Raw genomic sequence first — 15,781 nt, 5'->3', positions numbered from 1 at the left:
AATCATTTAACACATCTCTGTCTAAAGACCAGTCATTCTTATTAAAAACTAAAGAACCATGATTAGTTCTCAGGTTCTATTTAGTTAGAAAATTAAATTATGTCATGCCTTACTTCTTCATTTGTCATTAATGTTTCAAAACCAAAAGCAGACATAAATAATACTATGGAAATGTATAGCTATGACAGAAATTATAATACTTAGTAGAAAGAGTTAAGAATGAGGTGCAAATAGGTAATTAATGGATACAATTTTCTATATAAGTTCCAAGACAGGCCCTGCTCCTTGAGACTTTAAACAATGCTTTACTTGGTGATTCTTATAATTGAATATGCAAAGAAATGAAATAATCATGATGGTTTATATTTCATGATGTGATTTAGAAGCCATTATCTAAATTATCTTTTCCATTCTCAGAGTGACCATGGAGAATACTATTATCAATTGATAAATGTGGAAATTGAAGCTCAGAGAAACTTAATGATTTACTCAAATCATCATAATGGGTAAATATGATAATGGGTAAACTGATGATAATAGTAATGAACTCAAGTTGTCTTTGTCTAAGGTCAGAAACACTTGACCTATCGATTATGGTGTTTGTATCTTCCATGTATTATTTCTAATTGTGTGTTGAACATAAACATGAATTTATTAGATGTTATAAAGATGAGATTCATAAAGATATTAGCCAGCACTTTAAGAAAAAAAGTGCTCTCTTGTAGCTTCTGGATAATACTTACATAGTACAGTAAGAACTGATCATTCATTTGCCCCTGTAAATATTTACTAACTATCCATTTACACTAGGCAAAAGTAGTGATAACTGAAACAGAAAAAGAATCACTGTGTTCCAGAGCTCATAATCTAGTGGAGAGAAAAGCCTAAGTAATCAGAAAGCAGTGTGACAATATCATGATAGCCCTAAGCGAGCAGATGTGGTTGGTGCTTAACCGTCTTGGGAAGGTCAAGAAAGACTCCTTTGAAGAAGTTTATAAAAGTCAAATTTGAGGATGTTGAATTAGGGAACTAAGTTGTATATGGAATGCAAGGGAAAGGATCAAGCAGAAGGGATATCATTTGGAAAACATGGACATCCGCTAAACCATAAAGTGTTAAGATCTTTTAGAAACATTTTGCCTAGACCAGTGGTTCTCAACCTTCCTAATGCCATGACCCTTTAATACAGTTCCTCATGTTGTGGTGACCCCCAACCATAAAATTATTTTCGTTGCTACTTCATAACTGTAATTTTGCTATTGTTATGAATCGTAATGTAAATATCTGATATGCAGGATGCATTTTCATTGTTATAAATTGAACATAATTAAAGCATAGTGATTAATCACAAAAACAATATGTAATTATATATTGTGAAATATTTATTTCTAATTACAAATAAATGAAATTTTGTCTTGAAGCATGGTGTAGCATGGGTAACAGTCTTAATATAACAACAGTAAACTACATTGCTACATTTTGTGACAGTATGAGTAAAAAGCCAATGTCAGTGTGAAGGTTGAGATTGCTTCTTTCTCACCAGATCAGAAATTCTCGGGGCAGTCTTTGCAAGAGCACAATGAAGATCATCTTCCACAAGTCTACTTCTGTATTTAGACTTGATAACCAACAAGCTGGAAAACCCTGTTTCACAAAGATATGTTGTTGGAAATGGAAGAAGAAGGCGCAACACATTCTCAGACATAACAGGATATGACTGCAAACACTTTATCCAGAGTTTTGTAATTGGCATTGTAGAGAAATCAGTTCTCGCTGCATCGCTGTTTATAAGTTCAATGAACTCCTCTTGTGCTGTCTCAGGAACATCTTCAACTTTGACTGTGAATGGGCTTCTGGCAAGTGCAAATGGGGTGTCAGGTAGATTTGGAAACTACGATGAAATTTCATCTGCAAGCATGTGCAAGTGTTCTTTCACAGAAAATATCATCGTAATCCTTTTGTCTGGTTCAATGTCATCGTAATCCTTTTGTCTGGTTCAATGTCAAAGAAAGCAGATAAGGTAGGCAACATGTAAATTTTATTTTCATCCAATTTTTTTTGCCAAAGCTGAAGTTTCATTTGCAATGATCGGATCTTTTCAGACAAATCGAGACATGTTGCATTTGGTCCTTGCAGTGATACATTTAACTCATTCAAGATGGCAAAGATGGCAACCAAGTAAGCTATTTTCTGCAGTTCACTTTTATCGCTGAAAAGTACTTCGAATTGCGGTCTTGCTTTCTGATTAAAAAACATTTTGAGTTCATCACGAAGTTAAAAAACACGTTTTAAAACTTTTCCTCTCAACAACCATCTCACTTCAGTGTGAAATAGCAGAGTATTGTTCAGCGAATACAACTTGCAGCACAGTTGCGAAAACACTCGCCTTTACAAAATTGACAGAACTCATGATGCTTTTCATTACTTCTTGTAACTCTTGTGGCAGTGTCTTCATTGCTAATATTTGCCGATGAATCATACAGTGAGTTCCGATGACTTTTGGTGACTCATTTAGTACCAAACGTTGAAATCCAGATTGACATCCTAGCATAGCTGAAGCACCATCTGTGCAAACACCACAAACCTTTTCCCAAGAGATCTTATGCTCTTTCAGAAATGAACCGTGTCAAATACATCACGTGCAGTAGTTGCCATTTCAAGAGGTTTGCAAGAAAGAAACTCATCTTTAAAGTCGCCATCATTAATATACCTCACGTAAACCAGTAACTGTGAACAGTTTGCAACGTCTATAGATTCATCAAGCTGGATACTAAATATTGAAAGTGGAGCAGATTTAATTTCCTGGATTACCTGATCAAGAATATCAGCAGACATGTCATCTGTTCTTTTGTGGACAGTGTCGTTAGATAAGGAAATTGCACTCAATTTCGTAACAAATTGGTCTCTGATCATAACTCAAACGATGTCTTTGGCCACTGACAACAGTAAATCCTCAGCAATGGTGTGAGGTTTCATAGCTCTGGCAATTCTGAGTGCCACCAAATATGAAACTTCAATGGATGCTACGTTTTGTTTGTGGTACTTGCCACCAGCATCGTCTGGCTTTCTTGAGTCCATCAGCTTTGCTTCTAAAATAGTTGGTGTCCTTGCTAGCAAAGCTCGGATGCTAGCTATCAAAATGACATTTTAGTTTGTTCGGCTTCATAGATTCGGCTGATAGAACTTCACAAATAATAACACATTGCGGTTTCTCAATTCCTGCTGTAATTATTGAGGTAAAACCATATTGTAAAAAATCCACACTATATTTTCTTAACGTTCTTCTCTACACGATCCATTGTCATGGATGGTTTGCTAATGAAAATAATATATAACAATAGCTTTAATAATACAAAAGATACTTGGCATAGTTCAGTCAATACAGTCCATTAAAGTTTCCTATGATTTAACTTTCTCTGTGTTGTTGTTTTTTTTTACATACCTGTTATTATCACAAGGGGGCAGTATTCACATCAACCACAGCTGAATATAAAAAGACCGATTAGCATCCAGTTTAAGTTCCCATGGTACAGATTTTTCTTTTTTTTTTTTTGCAGTAGTTGATGATTTTACAGTACATGATTTTACATTTACCCAGTAATTATAATTCATGAAGTATCGTTTTACCTCCAATACTGCTGCTTTCAACACAGTAGCTGCTCTCTACACAGTAGCTGCTCTCTAAACAGTAGCTGCTCTCTACACAGTAGCTGCTCTCTACACATGTGTGACTGGTCCGCATAAGTACGTTATGGTGCCAACCCTGTCAATACACCTGTATTTGTACGGGGTGTATGTGATGGGGTTGGCGCGATGATGTCACCACGCCGGGTACTCCTATGTGGGCGTATCTACATGTGGGCGGACCCTCCTGGAAATGGATAGAGAAGAGGTGTCTCGGTTCCTAAGAGCATCGGAAATATGTGTTTTCCGATGGTCTTAGGCGACCCCTGTGAAAGGGTTGTTTGACCCCCAAAGGGGTCGCAACCCACAGGTTGAGAACCGCTGGCCTAGACAGTTTCAAGCAAAACACAACTAGACAAGTGCCTTAATTTAAAATGTATTTGGTACTAAAAAATGAATCGTTTTTTAGCTGGTTGTTTAATTAACAACTTACCAAAAGGAGAACAGTAATGGTAAAGTTCTGCAATTTTTATATTATAATTGGAAATCCTGAAAGACCTTAACGATCAATTTAAATTATTAACTCTTAATTATGGAGACTACGAAGAGTATTATGGGAAAGAAAGTATATTCATATTAGTGAAATATTCATAAATTCACCACTAATATGTAAATTTTTCATGCTATTTCTATAGAGATGGAAATGGCCAACTCCAACACCATTAGTTTTTTTAATAATATCATCTCTATCCATGGAAATGGCCTGTTCCTAGTTATCTGGAGCTTCTGAAGAAGGTTTATGTGCTTCTTGATCATTATCCCTCTCTTAATCTCTGAGAAACTTTCTTATTTTTATTCTTCCCATCACGGCCCATTTTCTAACACTCTTATATACACACACCTCATACTTCATTCCTTTTCTTCTTATTTTCTCTCACGAGCAAGTACAGAAATCTGTGCTTGCCAACAAGTACAAAACCAAGACCTGAGCCATACAGCAGTCAATTTGTGATTGTCCATTAAGTGTTTAGAGTTTGAGGGGCTAAGTCTTTTCTAGCTTAAAACCAAAAGAAAAAAAATAAAACCTCATGGAGAAAGAGTTGGGCTAGAAAAGATGGAGAAAAACTTGATGTGGATAGCAGAGTTTGGGTTCAGATAAATGACTTTATGTAAAGTCAATAAGAAAATGTGGGGTATAGTCTAATTATTATTCTGAAATTATATACAGTGGGTACGAGTCTCTTTTTCTTCCTGTGTTTAAGATCTAGTGTACCTTCTCTCTGATCTTCTGTTGGGATTCTCCTCTTTTTTCTGTTCCTGTACAAATTACTTTCTGCACCAGGATTTGACCCAGTACATCCTATGAGCCAAATACAAGCCACTACTTATTTTTACGAATAAAGTTTTATTGAAACAAGATTATAACCATTACTTTCCTTTTTGCTTATAGGCTACTTTTGTGTTATAAGGTAGAGTTGAGTAGCTATAGCAGAGACCATTTGGCCCACAAAGCATATTTATTTTCTGGCCCTTTTAATAAAAAGCTTTGAATAACCCATTAGGTTATGATTGTCACCTTTTATTATTTTGTTCATATGGTTCATACTTCTCCAGAGAAATTGTGACCTTTTATGAGCAGGTGTCAAGTATTGTATCCCTGAGCAATACCTAGTAAAGTAAGATATAAACAACAAGTATGCAAATTCCAGGAGCTCAGGAATTATAAACTTCTTATTCATTGTTGTATCCTTAGTCCCTTACGTTATGTTATGTACATGGTAGATGTGCAGCAAAAACATAAGTAAATTAATGGAGAAATGGTTATTAGTCTCAGGGCTTGGGAGGTATATAAAATACCTTGGATTTTAAGGAAAGCACACAAGTACAAAAAGTGAGTCAAATCCAGTCACAAATGCAAACAGTACATTAATAAATAAGATACAATTAAGTAATTAGCTTCAAACATGGAGTCAAGGAATCAGTCATTCAACCAGTCATTCTTAACCTGTTGTATTTGATGAAAACTGTATCCACAAAAATTGGTGTTCAGATACATACTTACTCTACAATAAACATTCTTCAGTGTATTTTTTCTACCAACATAATGCTTTTTCTTTCAGATAAAAACCTCAGTCTTAGCACTTAAGACTAATTTAATCTCCAAAAATACACAAAGCCCTCCAGGAGAGAACTTAATTGTTAGAAAAGTATTGAATATTTTTGTAACTTCTTAATTGTTCTTTCATTTTTTATTACCTTGTCTCAGCTATTGCCTTTTGTTTTCTCACGCAGATTTGCACAATTTGAAAAGGAAGTTAAAAGAACATATTCTTAAGGCTGGAAATGTGGAGCCTGTTGATTTTATTGAGCAAAATAAAAACATTTTGATATCTGTCTGTTTACTGTTAAAGAAAGTGCATATCAAAATAAAAGTCAGTCCAGAGCTGCCATCTTAGACAAAGTTCTAATGAGTGACCACCACCCCAAGTCCTGGTAGCATGGATTTAACAGTGGCCTTTGGAGACAGCGCCTTCACCTAGAGAAGTGACTTATCAGTGAGAAGTTCAGATTTGCCATCCTATTGGTGGTATGTCTGACATTGGGTCCCAGCTTGGTTCAATGGGTAACCTGACCATGAAATCACAACTTCAGATCACTGTCATTTCAGCAAAACTTAAAGAAAATAAAAATAATTAGAGGAGGAGAAAAAATGGTGACTGAATAGAGTCGTGTTTGGAGTCTGGTCCTGGGGCGGAGAGTAGGAGCAGCAGAGGTTCGCAGGGGGAGTGTATGTTGGCAAGCCAAGGGACAGCTAAACTCCAGGAAAAGGTGGGGGAGTTCTGGGCAGTGTTCCCCTGACCGTGCAGCACCCACAGGGGCTGGGTCCCCTCCCGGAGCTGCGGGCTCACTGGGCACCTCGCCATCTTGAAAAGAAAGGAGGATTTTATTGGAAACCTGACTTTCCGCGACAACTGCAAACACTGAACTGCTGGGAGCACCAGCCCACCGGTCCCCTATCGGCGCAAACATTCGGATTCAAAGGAACTCTTCACTGCACCATGGAAAGGTCAGATTTCACCTGAAATAAGGTGTGGTTTCTAATCCCCGCGGTGGGAGAGGGAAGCGCGCGAGCCGCAGGACCAGCAGGAACCGGGAGGTCTGTGCCTAGAAAAATCGGCGGCAGTTGGAACTGCCGTGATCCGTGAATGTGGAAGGGGGTCCTCTGAGCTGCTAACAGAAGTGACCTCTTAAAAGCAACTCATTTTAATCTGACGAGGAGGGTCAGACTAAGAATTTTCAAAGGAGTGCAGGCTCCTTAGTCTGGCGCACAGACCCACTGTCCGCACACTTGGGCTCTTTCCAACTCTGATTACTAAGCCCAATACATAGGAAAACCCAGGTGGAAAAACCCTGAAAGACTGCAGGGGGAAGGTGTTTTTTCGGAACCTGGGGAGCAGAGCTGGGTGTGACACCTCCACAAACCTGTAGTGAGTGCCATAGAGGGGAAAAAAAAAAAAAAAGGTAGAGAGGCCCAGAAGTCAATTCACAAACACTGCCACCCAGGGGCTGAAACGCTAATTGTCTCTGGTGTAATCAAAAATAAATATGAGAAATTAAGACACGGCCGGCTTAAAAAGCAGGACAGGCTTACAACACTGAGGAGCAGTGGAACAAGCTGAACTGAAATACCGCCCAGACTGGGAAACAGGCGTACCAAACAGAATAATAGAGGAAGTGAATGACAGCCGCTACTGCACATTTTAGTCTTCCTATTTTTTAATTTTAAATTCTTTTTTCAATTTTTTTAAATTTTTTTATTCTAATTTTTTTTATTTTCATTTTTTGCATCTTTTACTTAAGAAACTAAATTTTTTTCTTTTTCCTCACTCGATTTTCACCTTTTTAATTATTACATTTTTATTTTCAATCACCATTATTATTACTATTATTTTACTTTTTTTTTTTTTAAATGTCATTTGATTTTCTCTTTCTTTTATTTTGGGATTAGTGTCCTAGATTCTATTTGCATCTTTCCCTTACAATCGTTTTACCCTATCTCAACGCTAACATTATGCCATCACTCTCCTCCTAACCTTTCCCCTTTTGGTCTCCTGTTTATCTTAACCCTTTCTGGCTTTAGATTTTCCCTACTTTTTCGGTTTACCCTCTGCTAAAACTTCACCCTACTTATATATCTAATTCCCAACCCCCTGCTCCAAATCCATACAGACCTCTCTCTACGCTACCTTAAAAAAAGTATTTTTCTCTCTGGCCTTTTGTTGTTGTTTGCTTGTATGTTGATTAGATTGAATTTTTATGTTTTTTTATGAGATTGTTTTGATTATTCTTTTTGTTTGTTTGGTTGGTTCTTTTGTTTGCTTTGTTTTTGTTTTTTTTTTACTTTTGTTTTCCCTTGCCTCACTTGATATTAGTTGGTGTTGCAGTTTGTATTAATCTCCAGGCTCGTGTTGCTGGAATTTGCTGGGATTATTGGTTGTTCTAGTGGAGTTTACTTCCCATATATATAGTTTGTTCCCCTTTTCTCTCTTATTATCGTTCTTGTCTCTCTTACTTTTTTTTCTTTTCATTTTTTTTCTGCTCTTTTCCCAATTTCAGATTCACACTCCTTTTTTTGTTGTTGTTCTTTCTTTTTACTCTCCCTCTTCCACTCCTATTTCCTAATTTGTCTTTCCCTGGTGGTTACCTTTATTGGAGGTTATAAATATCATGAATACAATTCTGTTCAGTGCCTTGTGTGTTGTGCCTGGTTGTGTTGTATTTTGTACCTTTAAATCAATGACGGAGAGAGAGAACTATATAACCAGACATCCAGAGAAGAGAGACCATGGGGAGCCAAAGAAATAGCCCCCATAGGAAAGAAAAGCAGGCATCACCAGAAAAGGAAGTAAATGAATTAGAGGCAAACAACCTATCAGAGAAAGAATTCAGAGAGACGGTCATAAGGTGGCTGAAAAGAATGGAAGACAAATTCGACAATATGAGTAAGAACCAAGAGGAAATGAAGAAGAAACAAGAAGAAATGAAAAATGACATCGCTGCTGTAAAAAACTCAATAGAAAGCATCAAGAGTAGACTAGAAGAAGCAGAGGACCGCATAAATGAGCTAGAAGACAAGATGGAAAAATATACCCAATTACAACAGCTTCTAGAAACAAAAATTAGAAAGCATGAGGAAAGACTAAGGGAACTTTGGGACAACACAAAACAAAACAACATCAGGATAATAGGGGTACCAGAAGGAAAGGAAACTGAGCGAGGAATAGAAAACCTGTTTGAAGAAATAATAACAGAAAACTTCCCTGATATAGGGAAGAAAAAACCCACACAAATCCAAGAAGCTTACAGAGTTCCAAGGAAAATGAACCCCAAAAGACCGACGCCAAGGCACATTATAATTAAAATGGCAAACACCAACAACAAAGTAAGAATCTTTAAAGTGGCCAGAGAGAGAGACAGTTACATACATAGGAACCCCCATCAGACTAGCAACTGATTTCTCAACAGAAACTCATCAGGCCAGAAGTGAATGGAATGAAATATACAAAGTCATGCAAAGGAAGGGTCTCAATCCAAGAATACTGTACCCAGCAAGGCTATCAATCAAAATTGAAAGTGAAATCAGGAGCTTCACAGACAAAAAAGGACTAAGGGAGTTTATCACCACCAAACCAGCAATGAAAGAAATGCTAAAGGGTCTGCTGTAAAAAAAAAAAAAAAAAAAAAAAGAAAGAAAGAAATAGGAAGCAAAGAAGGAACACAGGGGTATAGAATAAAAATGGTGACAAATAAGTACCTATCAAAAATAACTTTAAATGTAAATGGATTGAATGCCCCAATCAAAAGACACAGGGTAACAGATTGGATAAGAAAACAAAACCCATATATCTGCTGTCTACAGGAAACCCACCTCAAAAAAAGGACGCATACAGACTGAGAGTAAAGGGATGGAAAAAGGTTTTCCAGGCAAATGGAAATGAAAAAAAAAATCTTGGGTAGCAATACTTATATCTGACAAATTAGATCTCAAAGTGAAGGACATAACAAGAGATAATGAAGGCCACTTCATAATACTAAAAGGAGAAATCCAACAAGAAGAAATAACTCTGGTAAATATATATGCACCCAATACAGGAGCACCAAGATACATACAAAAACTCCTGGAAGATATCTAGGGAGAGATTGATAGCAATACAATCATAGTAGGAGACTTTAATACCCCACTATCACCATTGGACAAATCCTCTAAACAAAAAATCAGCAAAGAAACATCAATCCTAAATGACTCACTAGAACAGATGGAATTAATCGACATCTTCAGAACATTTCATCCCAAAGCCACAGAATATACATTCTTCTCAAGTGCACATGGGTCATTTTCAAAGATAGACCATATGTTAGGACATAGGCAAAGTCTCTCCAAATTCAAGAAGATAGAAATCATATCAAGTATCTTCTCAGATCACAGTGGCATAAAACTGGAAATCAACTACAATAAAAACAACGCAAAGAAATCAAACACATGGAGACTAAACAGCATGCTATTAAACCATGACTGGGTTACCAAAGACATCAAGGAAGAAATAAAAAACATCATGGCAACAAATGACAATGAAAACACAACAATCCAAAATCTATGGGACACAGCGAAAGCAGTCCTGAGAGGGAAGTTCATAGCTTTACAAGCCAACTTCAAAAAACAAGAAACAATGGTAATAAATTACCTAACCCAACAACTCAAACAGTTAGAGAGAGAAAAACAAGAAAAGCCCAGTGTAAGTAGAAGGAAAGAAATAATAAAGATCAGAGCAGAGATAAACGACATAGAGACCAAAGAAACAATACAAAAGATCAACAAAACCAAGACCTGGTTCTTTGAAAGGATAAACAAGATTGATGAACCTCTAGCCAGGCTCACCAAGAAGCAAAGAGAGAGGATCCAAATAAACAAAATCAGAAACGAAAGAGGTGAAATAACAACAGACCCCGACGAAATACAAAGGATTGTTACAAAATACTACGAACAACTCTATTCCAACAAAGTGGACAACCTGGAGGAAATGGACATATTCCTAGACAAATACAACCTTCCAAAACTCAATCAGTAAGAATCTAAACAGCTCAACAGGCCAGTAACTATGGAAGAAATTGAAGCAGTCATCAAAAAGCTTCCGGCAAACAAAAGCCCGGAGCCAGACGGCTTCACAGGAGAGTTTTACCAAACCTTCAAGGAAGAACTAAAACCTATCCTCCTCAGACTATTCCAAAAAATTCAAGAGTTAGGAACACTTCCAGGCTCCTTCTATGAAGCCAGCATCACCCTAATACCAAAACCAGATAAAGACAACACAATGAAGAGAATTACAGACCAATATCTCTCATGAACATAGGTGCCAAAATCCTCAAAAGAATCCTAGCAAATTGGCTCCAGCAATACATCAGAAAGATCATACACCATGACCAAGTAGGATTTATCCCAGGAATGCAAGGATGGTACAATATCCGCAAATCAATAAACGTGATACATCACATAAACAAATTGAGAGATAAAAATCACATAGTCATATCAATAGATGCAGAAAAAGCATTTGACAAAATCCAACACCCTTTCTTGATAAAAACTCTCAACAAGGTGGGAATAGAAGGCTCATAACTCAACATATAAAAGCTATATATAATAAACCCACAGCAAACATCATACCCAATGGGCAAAAACTAAAACCATTTCCCCTAAGAACAGGAACAAGACAGGGATGCCCACTCTCACCACTCCTGTTTGACATAGTCTGGAAGTACTAGCTATCACAATTAGGCAAGAATAAGAAATAAGAGGCAAGAGGCATCCAAATTGGAAAAGAAGAAGTGAAGCTGTCCTTATTTGCAGATGTCATGATATTGTACATAAAACACCCAAAAGATTCCATCAAAAAACTAATAGACTTAATAAATGAATTCGGCAAGGTAGCAGGATACAAAATAAATGCCAAGAAATATATGGCATTTCTATACACTAATAGTGAACTTACAGAAAGAGAGACTAAAAAAGCAATCCCATTTACCATTGCACCAAAAAAATTAAGATACCTAGGAATAAACTTAACTAAGGAGGTAAAAGACCTATACATGGAAAACTACAGGACACTGAAAAAAGAGATAGAGGAAGATGTAAAGAGATGGAAGAACATACCATGTTCATAGATTGGTAGAATCAACATCATTAAAATGTCCATACTACCCAAAGCAATCTACAGATTCAATGCACTCTCCATCAAAATACCAGCAGCATATTTCACAGACCTAGAAAGAACTCTCCAAAAATTCATCTGGAATTAAAAAAGACCCTGAATAGCCACAGCAATCCTGAGAAAGAAGAACAAAGGAGGAGGGATCTCAATACCAGATTTCAAGCTGTATTACAAAGCCACTGTTCTCAAAACAGCCTGGTACTGGCACAAGAACAGACATATAGATCAATGGAACATAATAGAGAATCCAGATATCGACCCAAACCACTATGCTCAATTAATATTTGACAAAGGAGGCATGAACATACAATGGAGTCAAAACAGTCTCTTCAATAAATGGTGTTGGGAAAATTGGACAGATACATGCAAAAAAATGAAGCTTGATCACCAACTTACACCATACACAAAAATAAACTCAAAATGGATACAGGACTTAAACATAAGACGGGAAACCATAAAAATACTAGAGGAATCCACAGGCAACAAAATCTCAGACATATGCCAAAAGAACTTCTTCATTGACACTGCCCCTAGGGCAATGGAAGCTAAAGAGAAAATTAACAAATGGGACTACATCAAAATAAAAAGCTTTTTTACAGCAAAAGAAACCATCAACAAAACAACAAGAAAGCCCACTGCATGGGAGAACATATTTGCAAATGCTATCACTGATAAAGGTTTAATCTCCAACATCTACAGGCAGCTTATGCAACTTAATAAAAGGAAGATAAATGATCCAATAAAAAAATGGGCAACGGACCTAAACAGAATATTTTCAAAAGAAGACAGAAGGAAGGCCAAGAGACACATGAAAACATGCTCAAAGTCACTTATTATCCGAGAGATGCAAATCAAAACAACAATGAGGTACCATCTCACACCTGTCAGAATGGCTATCATCAACAAATCAACAAACGACAAGTGTTGGCGAGGATGCGGAGAAAAAGGAACCCTCGTGCACTGCTGGTGGGAATGCAGACTGATGCAGCCACTGTGGAGAACAGTATGGAGTTTCCTCAAAAAACTGAAAATGGAACTCCCATTTGACCCAGTAATCCCACTCCTGGGAATATATGCAAAGAAACTAGAAACACCAATCAGAAAGGATATATGCACCACTATGTTCATAGCAGCACAATTTACAATAGCTAAGATTTGGAAACAGCCAAGGTGCCCGTCAGCAGATGACTGGATCAGAAAACTGTGGTACATCTACACAATGGAATACTATGCTGCCATAAAAAGGAAGGAATTCTCATCATTTGCAGCAACCTGGATGGAATTGGAGAACATTTTGCTAAGTGAAATAAGCCAGTCAATGAAAGAAAAATACCACATGATCTCACTCATTTATGGATAATAAAGAACATTATACACTGATGAACATAAAGATAGATACAGAGACAGTAAAGCATCAAACAGACTTTCAAATTACAGGGGGAAAGTTAGGGAGACGTGGTGGAGATAAGAAATCAAACGAAGGACTTGTATGCATGCATATAAGCATAAACAATGGACGCAGAACTCTGGGGGGTGAGGGCATATATGGGTGTGGGGTAGGGGGGCAATGGTAAGATATGTACACATATAATACCTCAATAAAAAAAATGTCAAATAAAAATAATTAGTTTAGACCAAGTCCTTATGTGGAAGTCACAGTAGGTGAACAGTCAAAGAAGACAGAAAAATGTAACAGGAACATTCCTAAATAGAAGCACCCCTTACAGTGTAGTAGGTTTGAGAGTATTTTCTACAGTATATTTTGTTTATCCGGTGAGCAGAAATGTAGCTTAAGAAAAGTTTCTCTCTTGGTTTCTTTACTTCTTTCCTCTCTTTCATCGTTTTCTTTTCCCCTATCCCTGAACTCCTTCCTCTAGTCCCCTTATTGTTTCTCCTTCTATATTTCTGTTTGTCTAGTCTCATCTTTTCTTTACCTTCTCCTGATTAGTTGGTGATGGTATCACTATTGCATCTGAACAACAGCTGAGAGAGCCCATGGTCATGGGCTATTCTTAGCAGCTTTTCCCTTAACTTAGGGTTGAAACAGACAGCCATGAGTAATTCACTTTATTTATTAATTTAATTTTTAAAAAATAGTGTTGTTTTTTAAATCCTTACCTGAAGATATTTTTTAATTCATTTTTGAGAGAGAGAAACATCAATATGAAAGGAAAACATTGATTGGTTGCCTCCTGTATGTGCCCTGACCAGGGATCAAACCCACAACCTTTTTTTTTTTTTTTTTTTTTATTAGTTTATTGATTAAGGTATCACATATTTGTCCTCAACCCCCTCCCCCCGTTCCCTTCCCAATCCCCCACACCCACAACCTTTTAAGTTTATGGGACGATGCTCTAACCAACTGAGCCACCCAGAGCCAGGGCTGTGTGTGTGTGTGTCTGTGTTTAAAATTACAATTCCCGTACAGAACCTACATAGGGATTTTCTTCCATAAAACAAATCATGTTATATATTTTATTCTATAACTCTCTTTTTATATCAAACATACATAACATGATTATCTTTCTAACCAAGTACATACAGGTCTAACTTCCTTTATATAGCTACTTAATATTCCTTAATATGGATGGACTATTACTTATTTTATTAGTTCCCTGTTTATCAGTTGGTTTCTAATGGTATTCTCCTAGACACTGTTATAATATTTATGCATGTACATATGTCTATATGTTGTTGTTCTCTCTAGTATGAATATAGAAGTAGGATATAGCTCAATTTCAACACTTATTGACAAAGCCCTAAATGTTGGTATTGGACACTTATTGAAGGAAATTATAGGTTAATTTTACTTTTTTTAATAAAAAAGAAAAATCATGATTTATTTAAAAATTGATTTTAAAATAATAGGCCGTGTTTGGTTTGGGAACCAAATGTATATAAAAATGTAATTCAGCCCTGTTGGTGTGGCTCAGTTGTTTGAGCATCATTCCATGTACCAAGAGGTCATTGGTTTGATTCCAGGTCAGGGCACATGCCCTGGTTACAGGCTCGATTCTCAGTAGGGGGCGTGTGGGAGAAACATCTCTCTCATAGATATTTCTATATCTCTCTCCTTCTTCCTTCTTCTCTCTATAAAATCAATAAAAAATATATTTAGATAAATAAATAAGTATAGTTCAAGTGTAACTAGTTATCACATATCAAATATGTAAATATGTAAAAATTGCTTTCATCATCTAATTGCTTTCATTTCTTCTAGAAATGTTGCTTTGATTCCCTTATATTACTTGAGAGAAAAAGCATGCACGTTTTCCCTCCTGAAAGTTAAGAGCCAAGCTGGTACTCTGGTGCTATTGTTTATCCTGCCCCATGATCAGACAGCACCATGATGCTGCAGTATGGTGTTTAGCAGCACTTTAGCAAACATCCTAACATCCACGCTCCTCCTTTCCTGTCCGTATACACTTGTCCCACTTCAGCTTATCACCTAGCAGCTGTTTAAACACCCTGTTGTCATCAATTCTCCACTTGTATCCAGCTTAGTGGAGCTCCATTAAAGTGAGCAGGGCTTCATTGCAGGGAGATTGGCTGCTTACCAGCACTTCATTATTAGTGATCCTTCCTTACTGCTCATATTTCATAGGCTCCTGGGTGACAGTTAATCTGTTTTTCAAGAACCTCAATGGAGAGTTGTGGCAAGCCCAGATTTCACTGCCTCGTCCTTGTAGACCTTAAGCTTGACTAGTGACAAGAGTGTGCCCTGCACAAAGCAACATGCGCAAATATCCTGGTATTTCAAATTCTGCACACTAAAATGACTTGGCAAGGGTAATGATGAGTGCACCTGCTTAGCAGGAGAACAATATCTCATCACAATCCTGAATTACTTATGTTAAACTACCTATAACATTGAGACTTACTTTCCAAGGAAA

At 37.0% G+C, this 15,781-nt stretch overlaps 1 pseudogene; it reads right to left on the bottom strand.

Moving 5' to 3' along the window:
* Positions 1-1,499: 1,499 nt before the first annotated feature.
* LOC103289717 (SCAN domain-containing protein 3-like) lies at positions 1,500-13,885 on the bottom strand (annotated as a pseudogene).
* Positions 13,886-15,781: the final 1,896 nt, after the last annotated feature.

This window comes from Eptesicus fuscus, chromosome 8 (assembly GCF_027574615.1).
Source record: "Eptesicus fuscus isolate TK198812 chromosome 8, DD_ASM_mEF_20220401, whole genome shotgun sequence".
NCBI classification, from domain to species: domain Eukaryota; kingdom Metazoa; phylum Chordata; class Mammalia; order Chiroptera; family Vespertilionidae; genus Eptesicus; species Eptesicus fuscus.
This window is presented reverse-complemented; position numbering and strand designations above follow the sequence as displayed.